This window comes from Ictidomys tridecemlineatus, chromosome 11, assembly GCF_052094955.1.
Source record: "Ictidomys tridecemlineatus isolate mIctTri1 chromosome 11, mIctTri1.hap1, whole genome shotgun sequence".
NCBI classification, from domain to species: Eukaryota; Metazoa; Chordata; class Mammalia; order Rodentia; family Sciuridae; genus Ictidomys; species Ictidomys tridecemlineatus.
Window position 1 is genome coordinate 6,834,511 of NC_135487.1, and position 13,327 is coordinate 6,847,837.

Sequence of the window (13,327 nt, forward strand, 5' to 3'; positions counted from 1 at the left end):
GAGGCTCAGGGAAACCAGTCAGGGGGGACCACGTGCTCTGCTCCCCGTGGGGGTTTCAGAGAAGGCATCCTTGTGTCCAGGAATGCTCTGGGGCACACACCTACCTCTGGGTGCTGCCACCTAGGGCACCCCAAAGCAAGGATTCTGCCCTCTTGCAGGTTTGGCTTATAACAATAGGCCATTGATCCCAGTCCTAGGGTGGGCAACTGAGTATAGGGAAAGTCTGGTGACAGTGGAAGGTCATTTGAAGATGTCTGCTCAGACCAGGAGCTCCTGGCATAGGGGACCTGTGTGCCTTTGGCTGGCTTTGAATGTCCTTCTGGGCTTTGGCGGATGGTCAGGAGTGACCCCTGAGGAGTGCCTGGGTGGATAGGAAAGTATCTCTCTTTCCAGTTACCAAGGCAGTGCCCACTGGGTTGGCCATCACGTAACTTTGTGTCCTCTGGTGGGCTAAGACTGGCAGGGAAAACTACGAGGGCTGGGAGGAGGTGGTGCAGGCAGGGCCAGATAGAGGGGCTGCCATGTGCCGCCTATGGTGGGGGGAGACCTGGGCTGCTGGAGAGCATCTGATCTGCTGAGACAATGGCCCTAGTCAGTCACCGCAGGCGGAGTGGGATGTTCCCAAAAGCAAGGGCCTTTGGTAGAAGAGAACAGATCGGAGAAGCAAGAAACTGAGGCCAACTTGGCATTTTAGCATCTGAGGTCGGAGAAGAAGTGGGGGCACTGCATGCACTGGTCAGAGGCCGTGTAATGAAGAGGTCCCCAGATTTCTCCCTCTGTCTGTCTCTGGGTGTGTGTGCTCAAAGCAAGGGGAGAGGCATCTCTTGAGACTATGGCCTACTTCTGCCTTGATGACCCTGACATGGTTACACCTCTGAGACCCTGAGGCCAGGCCACAGTAAGGACATTCATGCCTGGAGACAATACCTAATGCCTCAGTTCTTTCTGGTCCCAGAACCTGGGCCCAAAACCTCCAGCTCTTCCTCAGATACCCCACCCTAAGAGAAAAAGTGAAGTGGAAACCTTTACAGCAGTCCTCCCACCCAGCGGCTCTGCCAGGACCCAGGAAAGCCACCTGCTCTCCCCAGACAAGCTGCCGGGCTGGCTCCTGTCCTCCCGCACCCCCAGTGTGCCCACTCGTTCTCTCCCTCCCGAGCCTGGGGCCTTCTCACTCACCGACCTGTTTACACACCAGGTATCTCATGTTTTATCTGCTCTCATTTTGAATTTGTAACTTTCACATAAACTTGAACAAAGCTCCTTTTGTTCCTGCACCCCACCCTAGGATCCCAATAAACTGGTTCCCTCTGAGGCGACTGGGCCAGGGCACAAAAGCCCCGGCCAAAGGACCGAGTGTGCATGTGAACCAGCATGTTCGCACCTGTGAGGGAGTCTGTGTGTTTGCGTGTGAGCGCACTCCCCAGGCTCATAGAGGGAGGGTGTTGGGAGAGTGGGGAGCCAGCAGAATGTGGATGGGAAGTGTGGGGAGCTGGGGGACAGAGGTGCCACGGCTTGGGCCACGGCCCGGGCTCATCAGCCAGCAGAGCCCATGCCTGGGCACGGACAGGTGGGTGTGGGGGGGGGCAAATGTGGATGAAAAGGAAACAAAGGGGAGGAAAGAGCCACAGAGTGGGTGGCAGAGCGAAGGGCCGAGGCCACGCTAAGCGTAAGGCAGACACAGGGATCGCATTATGGTAGGGTAGGGGCTGGCATAGCCGCACGCTCGGCCCTGTAATCCTGTTAGCCAGCAATCTCCATTCCGAAAGAGCTTCATTTCTTTGTGAATATTTGTAAACTAGATATCTAATGGAAAATTATAGGAAAATTATAGTGAAATTCATGACGGAGAAATCCGATTATCCCTAATTCAATTATGCCATCTTAGCCCACACAGCACATTTCCCATTTTTTTCCCATAAATACCGATGCCAGGGGTCCCGGTAATCAAATAAAATTGAAAATCATCTTCCCATTAAATTCAATTAGCCGCAATTTCTAAAGCCTATCAGAGATTTTAATTACTAAATTATAAAATTCTCCAATGCTAAATTGAAACCAAAAAAATTGCACATCCTTATATTTCAGAGAAAAAAAAAGGGGGCCAGAAAAATCCTTGAAAAATGTCCTCCTCTCTGTGTCCAGCTCCAAAGCAGTATCCTCACCTAGAGGACCTCACAATGGCTGCCCTTTGCCTGGCTGGGGAGGGCCCTGCCGGGGCGAATCACACCCCCAGTCCCAGGCAGCTCAGCACAACACCGTGGTGGCCTTCCTCACTCTGGCTGTTCTGGCTCCTGAGATCTCAGCTCTGTCCCCCTTCAAGAGGTCTCTAACTCTCAGTGGCATCTTTTTGGCCAGAAGCTGGGCTTGGGCTCAGGCCACAGCTTGACACCAGGGATCTACAAGGTTCCAGGACAGCTGATCAGAGGCAGCTGGCTTCTCACCCGAGCCCCTGCTCTCTGGCCACTGTGCCATGCCCCCTGGCAGCCTAGGCCGTGTGGGAAATGGAAACAGGACAAAGCCTGGTTCTGAAGGAGGACAGACACCACAGGGTGGTTCTGTGGGCCAGAGTCTTCTCCTGGGCGTTCCCGAGGGGCCACTGATTCTGGGAGAATACCAGCCTCCTGGTACAAGGGTGGGATCAACTTGGCCCAAATCTGGCCACTCCCTGCACTTCTAGCTCGTTCTGTTCTCCTGACCCTCTCCTGGGAAGTCAGTAGACTTGAACTGGCCAGAGGGCATGCCCCTTCCCCACGGGACAGGCTCAGCCTGACCACCCCCCTTTAAGGGAAGTACTGGACATAACCCCAAGCAGTAGCCCCTCCCCCACATACCACTTACCCGCCTCTAAAGGGTGCTCTTCTAGTCAGGAGAGCCTGGGGGCGTGGCAACGGTGGTGGCATAAAGGGACCTGGGGTCTAAAACCCAAGGCAGGTGGCTGAGTGGGCAGCCAATGGCCCCAGCAGGCTCAGGGCAGTCAGCGGCAGGTCTGCCGGCAGCCCAGCACCCAGGAGCAGGGAGGAGGTTTGATTTGCCAGGCAGTCAGTGGTGCCAGCAGGGGAGGCACCGCAAACAAAACAAAAACAAAAAAGTTAATTATCTTTGGCTTTTTCTTAATAAATATCCAAACTGGCCCGGCCGGATCCTCCGCTTTGGAGGGAGAGAGAAGAAGGAGGAAAAAACACCCCAAACCAAATGCAGCAGACTCTCTCGTGCCTACTTTTCCCTTTGTCTCTGGGCCTCCTATTTATCTCTTATCTGAAACCGGGAGGGTTTCACATTAATTCCTAAATTTTGCAGATGCAAGAGCCTGGCCACAGAAATTTTGTGTTTTTTGTTGTTGTTGTTTTGTCTTTTTAGTTTTGGGTGGGAAAGTGAGGTGTGAGAGAAGAGAGAGGCAGGCGGGAAGGAAACGGGTAAGGCACACAGAACAGAAGGGAGGCGAGTGGGAGAGACAGGGAGGCAGAGGGTGGGAGGCAGGGAAGAGGGCTGGGACTGCCCCCTGGGCACAGCACCACCAATGGCACGAGCCAAGGCAGGGACCTGTTTGGGAAGGTTGCTTTGTCACTTTTATTTCAGCTACAATTATCCATGGGGATTTCTCATTTTAAAACTTCAAAACCACCTGGGTCTTTCTGGCCACTCAGCTCCTCGATTGCTGCTGGTCTCTGTGCTCATCCTCCCTTGCAGGAGTGTGGCTGGGCAAGGGCAGCCGGAGAGCATCCGGGGGAGGGACAACAGCCGTCCTTACAGGGATGAGTGTGAAGCTGTTGTGCATGGAGTCGCAAGTTATTTGGGGAGAAGAGAGATGTGTGTCTCTGTCTGGGCCTACATATTTGGATGGTGCATGTACATGTTTGAGTCCAAACTATCAGAAACATGTGGCAGGGCATGTGTGTGTATGTGTGTGTGTGTGTGTGGGGGTAGCCAGGACGTGGAACGGTCGTCCCTCCTGGAGCACTGGCTCTGGAGCCTCCCAGCTCTATCATATGCTGACTGTGCAACCTTCACTAAGTCACTGGCCTTCTCTGAGCCTTCATTTCCTCAGCATCTGAAGGGAATAATAACTAGTGGTTGCTCGGGCCTGTGGGGAGGGGTGGATGGAGAGTGACAGCTGATGAGTTTGGGGTTTCTTTCAGGGGGATGAAAATGCTCTAAAATTAGATAGTGGTGATGGATGCCCAACCTCATGAATATACTAAAAACCACTGAATTGTACATTTTAAAAGGGTGAATTTTATGGTATGTGAATTATATTTCAATAAAGCCCTTATAAAAAAGTGGGGAGAAAAGGCAGGAGTCACAACAGCACTGTCTGCTTGGGAGTTGTGGGCACACAGCACACAGCAATTGCCAGTAGAGGATGGTGTTGGTGAGTGTATACTGCTGGTGCTTACAAACGTCCCCCTAGGTCGCTGCTGCCAGGGCCTGCAGGCTGTCAAGCCACTGAGCTGCCCCCCGGGTGCCTGGTGGGGGCTCCCCGGCAGCTGCTCCCTGGCAGGGGCGGGAGAGTTCATGGCTCTCCTCCTGCCTCTCGCTGGGTCCCTGGAGAGGAGGCTACCCACCAAGGCAGGCGGACTCCCGGGCTGCGCACTCGCCCGTCTGGCAGACACTCGTATTCTCCATGTGCAGCAGACCGTGAATTCACCTTCATACTAGTTACAGGGTTATTTAGCTTCTCCTGACACTGACAATCACAAACTTTAATTCGAAGCCTGGCTTCTCCCTGCTGTGCCCTCTGCCTACCCCCGAAATCCTTGGGAGAGGATGGGAAGGACCGAGGTCCAGCTCTCTCTTGCCAAAGCTTGCCCTTCAGAGTGATGGAGTGATGGGAGGAGGCAGGGATGGTCGGAAGGAGAAGATGATGGGCAAAGGGCCGGGAGAGAACAGTGTGGGAGAGAGAAGTACCACCAGGGCTAATGGGAGCTTCCGCCTGCTCCTCCAGCCTGACACTAATGTATTCAACCTGACATCCCATCCTGTCCTGAGTGACGACTCGGCTGACCAGGCTGCTGGACAGAGGGTCTGGCCAGGATGGATGGGGTTGGGACTCGGGCATGGGGCAGGCTGCTCTGTTACTGCTGGACTAGCAGGTGCCATCCAGGAGCCCAGCTGAGGGAGCCAAGTCAGGCCAGGTGGGACTGCTCCACACAGGGCTCTGCTGGCGCACTGCCTGCTGCTGCACCATCCCTCTTCCTCTGATGAAGGCAGATGGATCTGCTCAAAGCTACTGCTAAACATCTGGTGGGACATCGAGACCCTGAGATGTCTCACTGACTACCCAGTCGCACAGCATGACACTGGTGCTGGAGACAGAGCTGCTGAGGCACGTGTTAGGTCCTCGCTGCTGGGAAAAGCTGCTGCCGCCTGGCTCAGGGGCGGCCAGCCCTGAAGTGCTCCTCTCTCTTCCCTCGGCTCCGACGGATCCCCTCCTTCTGTCTTCCCTGTGCCCCTACACCCTTTGCAGCAGTGGTCCAGCTGCCAGAAGCGCACAGAGGCCTGCCATTGACTCAGGGTCCTGTCAAGGCCAAAGATCTCATCTCTCAGCCACCCCCTGCCTCCTGCAGTCATCCCCATCATTCTTCTCCAAAGCCTCCCAGGCAAGTGACAGAGGGACAGTTTGCTCTGGGGAACAGGGAACCCTCGCCTTCACCAACTCCACGCTGGCCCCACCAGCCACTCAGCAGGCAGAGAGTCCCAGGAGCAGAAAGCCAAGCCAAGGGGACTCTTAAAGACCAGAGGCCTGTCAAGGACCCAGGCCAAGGAGCTTGGAAAAAGAGAAGCAAGGCTGGGGCAAAGGAGAGGCAGGGAAACGCACTGGTGGGTCCCAGGGTGTGTTCACTTCCTCCAGGCCCCATTCCACTGCCCCACCCCTGCCAGCCAGGGAAGTGGCCAGGGTGGCCTGGGCAAGAGAGATGTCAACGGGGCCGATGGGAGAAGGGGCTTGTTGACTGCAAACTGTCCATTATGGCTCAGATTATAAGCATATTGCACAGGGCTTCTCTGCACGATGCCGGGGAAATCCAATACGCTGAAAGGTTAATGCAATCAATTAGGGTGACAAGGAAGTAAAGTAAAGCCTTCCGAGTAGATGAAAAGGAGAGAGCGGAGAGGAGAGGAGAGGGAGCCGGAGTCGCGGGGGGTGGCGGCAAGGCAGGGAGGGAGAAAAACTCCCGGGGTACAGAGAAGGACTGGAGGAGAGGAGAGAGGCACCCAAGGCCGGTGCCCACACAGAGGCCAGGAAAAGAGGCTGCGGAGAACCAGCAGGAGAGGGTGGCCAGTGCGCACCTCAGCTCCAGCCCCAGAAGCTGGACATGTAAAACTTCATTCTTCCCCGTTCCGCCAGCCTCTCCTCTAGGGATTGGAGCCTGGCCCCCAGGTTAGCCCACCGTCATGGTGCTGGACCAGGACAGCCTTGGCCGTGACCCTTGACAGAACAACTAACTGCCCACCAAATAAGTTCCAGGGACTTCTTAGCTAGCACAATGGCCTGACCCCCATGGGACCAAGCTCAGACCCAGACTCTTTCTTGGCCTGTTTCCCTGCTGGCAATACCTACCACAGCCTTCAGGGCTAGTCCCCAAACACCCGGTTCTTCTTAGCCACAGTCCGAAGAGCACAGCATGGTGGTCAGGACTCTGTTTTACAGACTGAGATGCTGGCACTCAGAGAGGTCATCTACAAGGCCATCTGCAGTACACTGCCCAGGGGGTGTTTCTCTTCCACAGGTTCATTGGAATCAGAAGCCATGCCTTCTCAAGGGATCAAACTCAGAGGTGCCCAGAGCAGGGGCAGCTCCGTGGAACTTGCCCAGAGGCCTGTCAAGGACCCAGGCCAAGGAGCCCACTGTGGGCCCACTTTGGAGACACAGACTCTGGGAGGGAGGAGGAACCATGTACTTCTGCTACCTATTGGGTCCTGGGCTGGCGGCTTTTAGCCATAACTCACTCACTTGTCCCAACAACCCTGCAAAGTAGATGCTCTTCTCACCATGCAGAAGAGGAAACTGGGTCTGAGGTTAAACAGCCTGCTAAAGGCTACTTGGGTACTGGAAGTCGGAGCTGGGAGGGAGCTCAGATGAGGAGAGAAGGGCTGGGACTTATAGGCAGGAAGACTGAGCAGAGGGTGAAGCCCTCAGGAGAGAAGAGATGGGGGCTCCCCAAGAGACCAGGACAGCAAACAGCTTGCAACCCCCAGCACAGGGCTCCCAGACAAACGCCCACGCCCCTCAGAGCAATCTCACTGAGCTCATGATGACGGCACACAGCACTGTGAATGCATGTACTGCCAGGAAATGATACACTTAACATCGTCACGACGGCAGATTTCACGTTACATATATTTTACCAGGGAGAGAGACACACACAGAGAGACAGAGAGCAGCAGCCAGAACCTCCAGGGCTGAGGCCAGAATCTTTTCTGTCAAGGGCTAGATATGAAATATTTTGTGCTTTGTAGGCCAAACAGTTTGTTGTAACCACTCAACTCTGCCCCTCTGGAGTGAAAGTAGACGTAGGCAGTATGCAAATGAATGGGCATGGCTGTTTCCAATAAAACTTTATTTATAAAAACAGACTGTGGGCCAAATGTGGCTCAGGGGCCAGAGTTAGCCCAGGCCTGCTTCAGAAAATGGAGGCTCATGGGACCAACTTTCAGGACTTGCATGCCTGCTCCAATGTTCAACCTGGACTTTCAAAGGAGCAGAAGTGGAGAGGAGAAGGGGAAGAACAAGTCCTAGCACAGGAAGCCAACTTCCAGCTCCCAGCATCCTGGGAAGCGATTCTCTGTGCTAGAGATTCTCAGGGATGATAGGAAGGGGTGGAGATTCTCAAAGGCCTGAGAGGAGGCTGAGGCTGAGAGAGCAGGAAGGAGCAGCCAGAAGGGGGTGAGAAGGGGTGCAGGGAGAGAAAGGCCAAAGAGGACCCGGGAGCAGGCTGTAACCAGGGTGGTGCTGGCGGCAAAGGGAGGAATCCACAGGCCCCAGCGAGAGCGCAGGGCGCGGGCCGGGCCTGCCCTACACCGGGCCGCCTCTGATCACGTTTTCAGGGCCACTGCCCGCCGGCGCAGACAATGCTGGGGTAGCCTTTGAAGTACGAAAGGGATGCCGCAGTGGGAGCCTGGGGACTCTTCTCCCTCCCCCGTCCTCCCGAGGGGAGGGGGTCAGCAGGACAAAACCCGGAGCCGGTCGCAGCCGGGCCCCCGAAATGCAAGAGACAAAGGGAAAACAAACAGGTTTGGAGCCAAGCGCACGGTGCCCTGTCTGTCCCCCGCCCCGCGGAGAGGAGATGATGGATGGCTGCAGCCAGCCAGCTCGCCCGCCAGGCAGGCCCCGCTATTTACATAACACTGGCGTTCCACCGGTCACCTCTGACACGGCACTGCCTGGGGCCCGAGGCCCGGTGGCCCTGTGGTTCCTCGAGCCACCGGGGGACTGTGACAGCCTGTGAAGTTGGGTAGACCAGGGCAGCCCCATGTGCCCAGCCCAGGGGGAGTCCTGGGCTGTGGAAAGGCAGGGTGCTGTGGTCTGCTCTCCCCTCCGTGGGAGGAAGGAGCAGGCCAATTGGGTGGCCAGCCTTGGAGGGGACAGGCAGAGGGGGAGTTCCAGGGCTTCAAGCCCACAGGGTTGTCTGGCAGGGCCACAGCAGAGCTTCCAGGGAGAGCCAGCAGTGGCGGCCAGAGCGGTGCATGGTACCACCGGCAGCCCAAGCCCAGGCCCCAGAGTCCCACTGTCCCATGCTGCCTGGAGCACAGTCCTTGCCCCTGTCCGCAATCCATGAGTCCCCCGCCCATTTCCAGCCAAAGAGCCAATCAGAGAAGCTCTGCTGGGGCTCATCTTTTCTTGCCAGGTTCCAATGGGCAGCATGGCTCCCATTTCCTGTCCCCCCCACCTTTCCCACTTCTCCTGGGTACTCAGGATGACACGTGTGTCATGCATGCGAGTGGTCACCAGCAGGAGAGAAGACACAGGATTATGGAGAAGGTGCATGCCTTACCTCCTAACGGGTCCTAGAGGTGCCTCAGATGCTGATGGGGTGTCACTTCATCCTGGGGAGGAAGAGAGAGGAGCCTGTTAGTCTTTTTTTCTTTTTCTTTTTTTTTTTTTTTTTTGGTTCTGGGGACTGAACCCAGGGGCACTTTGACAATGAGCCACATTCCCATCCCCCTCTCCCATGCCTTTTGTATTTTGAGACGGGGTCTCTCAAAGTTGCTTAGGGCCTTTCAAAGCTGCTGAGGCTGGCCTTGAACTTGCAATCCTCCTGTCTCAGATACCCAAGACTCTGGGATTACACACCATGCCACGTTCCCCTTAGCCTTTTCAGTCAGGAACTCCACAACTCTCCAGGGCAGGCCCTTCAAGACTCTCTGTGCTCCCAGGGTTCCCTGCCACTTTGTGGGTTGAGGGGTCAATGCTCTGAGGCCAGCTGCAGGGGTCAGACATGCTGAGTAGACTCTGATTTTGACCCACTTAAGCATGTACCAACCAAAGTCTGAAAATTCAGAAAGCAGCAGGGCCGATCACCAGGGAAATACAGATCTCAGGACAGCCCGAACCAAGAGGAGGAAAGTCAGACCATGATTCCCACTCTTGTCCACAGAGAGAGAAGGGAATCAGGCATGGGGGGGCTCTGGTTATGGGGGGCTCCGGTTATGGGGACTACCAGCTCCTGTGGAGCTGCAGTGGCTGAGAAGGGACGCCTGGAGACCACAGAACACAGCACCGGCTACCCCTTTACTCTTCCCCAACCCACCCCCCGAACATAAAAGTGACAGATGCCAAGCTTTTGCTAGAGGAAGTGGGTGTCCAAAGGGCAAGGGTGGACCAGGGCAGGTACCAAGAGGCCTCAACTCCTCAGGAACAAGCTGCGGATAGCACCTCCCAACCTGAAGTCCACCAGTAAGTCCCCACAACTACTGGAGGTCCACGTAGGGAGAGAGAAATGGCCCAACAATGTCGAGGGTCTGTAATCAACACACGACTCAGCTTGGCCTTCAGGCTGAGGCCCCCCCAGCCAACAGCAGGAGTGTGAGAAGCTTCACTCAGGAGAGACCCCCAGCACGGAGGGAAAACCCAAGGAGGCCTCTGCCCACCCACCTGGCCCCACCTGCCCTTGCTGAGCCGGCCCTGTGCTCTTGGCTACGTTTTTTCTTTCCTCTCCCTCCTTTGTGGCTTATCAATGATGCAAGAGGAATAACACCAATTTCCTTAGGCCGTGTAATCCCCAAATCAGATTGGGGGGATTGTGGGAGATGAGGTGACCTTGCACAGGGCTCCCGGAATGCCACCCAGTCCCACCAGCCGTTCTCCGTTCCCAGGACATATTTAGACAGATAATGCTAATTGTACCTGACATGCCCTCTTAAGGAGGGCTCGGCTCTCTGCTGGTGTTTGCTGCCTGTGCTGGGCTGGGGCAGAGGGGTGCCCACCGGGGCAGAGCCCACCCTGCCAGTATAGCCTCTGGGAGGACTAAGGGTGTGGTGGGCATGCAGTGGTTGTGGAGGGCCGCCCTGCAGGCTTCTAACACCCACCTATCTGATGCAGATGGTAAGAGCTGAGGGTCTGCAGAGAGCTGGCAGGCAAATGAGATAGGGGGCAGCAGAGAGAAAGGGGGAGCAGAGGAGGCCAGCGGAGGCCCAGCGTGGAAAAGGGAGGAGTCACAGAGGAGAGGCTAGCTGGGTCAAGTGGAAGGACCCCACACTAGGCCGCAGGACCAGGCACCGGGACCTCAGGCCTCCACCAGGAGGCACCAGGTGGGCTCCGCTGGCCGAGCTCACGTCCTGGCCAGTCAGTCTGGGCCCTGGCTGGGGTGTCATCACTTTCCTGTCCATCCTCTTCTGCCTGTGCTCTCTCAAGGAGTCCCGGCCAGCCTCCCTTGGACCCCCAAAGCCCCCCAACTCCACAACTCCAGTATCTCCCTTCTACCACCTTTTTCTCCCCTCCCATCCTCCCCGGCAACTGTGCATTTATTAATTCATGAGGCACTAATTAGTTCTTTGTTTAATTTTGTGTTAAACAGACTGACCGGAATGATAACGACTTGCAGCGCTGTGTTGGCGTCCCCAACCACCCCTGTTTTCTGACAACAAGGGAGCGCAGAGACCGGAGCGCTGAACCCAAATCCCTCAGCAGTTGCACTTCATTAAGTCAAAATGTGACAAGAAGCTTAGAGAGCAACTTGCAGATCTGATCGCACAGAACAATCAGGAAACTTTCTAGGAGTTGGTTGGGGCTAGGGGAAGGGGGGAGGGGCAGAGATGCCACGTTCCAGGACCAGGATGCACTGGCCCCAGGCAGGTGGCCTGGTGGATCACAGCAAGGAGGCTGCCTCTGGGTGGATCTGGGACACTGGTGGATTCTAGGTCCCTGCGGGGGGGGGGGGGGGGGGCGAGGAGTCCCCAGTACTACATGTTCAATTCTCTTTTATTTGGCAGGGCCTGGAATGGAACCCAGGGCCTTGAGCACGCTAGGCACGCGCTCTACCACGAGCTGCATCCCAGCACCATTTCTCTCTCCTTGCCAAAGTATCTTCTCCTGTCTGCCCTTCTCTGTGCCTGATGCCTGTTCTGGCCCCTATGAGTAGGTGGCATACCCAAGGACTGGCAGAGTCAGGAAGTGGATGTGGTCAGGAGGGATTCTGCCAGGCCCAGGAAGAGGTAGAGCAGCTGGGAAAACCAGAGAGTGGGGGACCTCCTCTCAGGGAGGCTCAGGATAAGCAAGACCCTTCTAGGCTAGAAAGGGGAAGGAATATGCTCGAGGGTCATGGCAGAAAGTGCCCAAGGAATGCCAGCGTACCCACACCGTCAGCGGCCCACCCCTCCATCCATCCTCCTGTCCGTCTGTCCACCCAGTGTTTAATCCTAACTACTCGCATCAGACAACCAAGGACCAGAAGGTTGAGGACAGCTAACAAAGCTCATGGTGACAGCAACCTCGCGGCCCCTTCCTCCTGTCCATGGGAAAGATCTTGGCTCCAGAGGTGCCAAGCTACCAGCCCTATTGGCCCATGGTCTAGGTGAGGATGGCGGAATCAAAAGCGCACCCTGCCCCAGACCAGAGGCAGCAGCCTGACCCCAGTGTGTGACAGTGAAGAGGACAGAAACAAAAGCTGGGGACGGTGGGCCCAGTGAGCCCTCCCGCGCGAAGCACGCTCTGCCTTCTTCTTGCCGGCTGCTGCCTGTCGGTGCGGCCTGACCTCTGCCCAGCTCACCCAGCCCACTGGCCAGGAGGGGAGTGCGTGGGGCAGCCTGCCTCATGCCTCCCCTGGCCGGTCGGCCGGAAGCTCAGTGGTCTCCCACCCGAGCCTGGCAGCCCTGGGCTGGCTTCTGTTAATTTGCTGTCAGGCGGCCTAAGCAAACCAATTAAAACTAATCATTAATTATAAAAGAGAGCGAGAAGAGTAGAGAGGAGAGGGTGAAAGACGGAGATGGAGAGGAGGAAGAGGGAAGAGCAGGGGCCTGGGAGCTCAGTGGGGCACCGGGTGGGCAGGGCCAGGAGGGGCAGAGGTGCTGGAGTCCAGGGTCCAGGAAGGATGGTGGAGAGTGAAGGGGGGCAGGGCAGGGGCCAGCGTACCAGGACCTGGAGAAGGCTCATCCCTCGCAGTCACCAGGAGCCAGTGCCTGGCCAGGCTCGGCCTCGGAGCCTCACCAGCTCCGTATGTATGAGGCTCCTCTGATTATGCAGCCCAGGCCAGGCCCCTGTCCCCATTCTCCTACCTGCTCCCAACCCTCTGGGGCCATGGAGGCTCAGGACAGCTGTCGGGCTGCCCGGCTCCCCCCAGTGCTGGCTCCTTCCCCTGCCCCCTCGGCCTCCCGTCCTCGCACACCCCCTCTCCAGGCCTGGCCCTTTCACAGGGGCTGGGGCCATGTCAGTGGCAGCTTGAGGAGGGGGGCAGACAGACAACAAGGGGCAGCGTCATGGAAACGGGCACTTTCCCGGAGAAATATTCTGTTTGGCCCCCTCCCTGCATTGAAGAGCTGTCAGGAGTCTGGGTGAGAGTCACACTGTCCCAGGACCAGGCGTGACAAAACCTATTTTCTGCCTCAAATTTGATTGATTAAAAAACTTTTTAGGAAAACCATGTTAAAAGAGGGGAAAAAGAGAGAGTGAGAGAGGGAAAGAGAGGGAGGGAGGCAGAAATAGAGGGGAAAAGAAAAGAACAGAAAGAGCGAAGGGGAGGAGGGCCGGGGAGAGAAGGCCACGCAGGGGCCAGGCAGGCCCTCCCCAGCCCGCGCAGTGCCCGCCCGCCCGGGGATGTGTGTCAGTGGGCCATCCACAGCGTGACCAGGCAAGACGGAGAGGTCACAGGACGCCCGGAACCTTCACACAGTGGTT

General features: G+C 56.5%; 1 protein-coding gene across 1 annotated transcript in view; it reads right to left on the bottom strand.

Moving 5' to 3' along the window:
• Casz1 (castor zinc finger 1) overlaps nt 1–13,327 on the bottom strand; it is a 142,873-nt gene that overhangs the window by 55,464 nt on the left and 74,082 nt on the right. Inside the window, exon 3 of the mRNA XM_078025275.1 lies at nt 8,991–9,042. The gene's annotated coding sequence lies outside the window, so the exon portion shown is untranslated. The remainder of the gene's footprint in view (nt 1–8,990; nt 9,043–13,327) is intronic.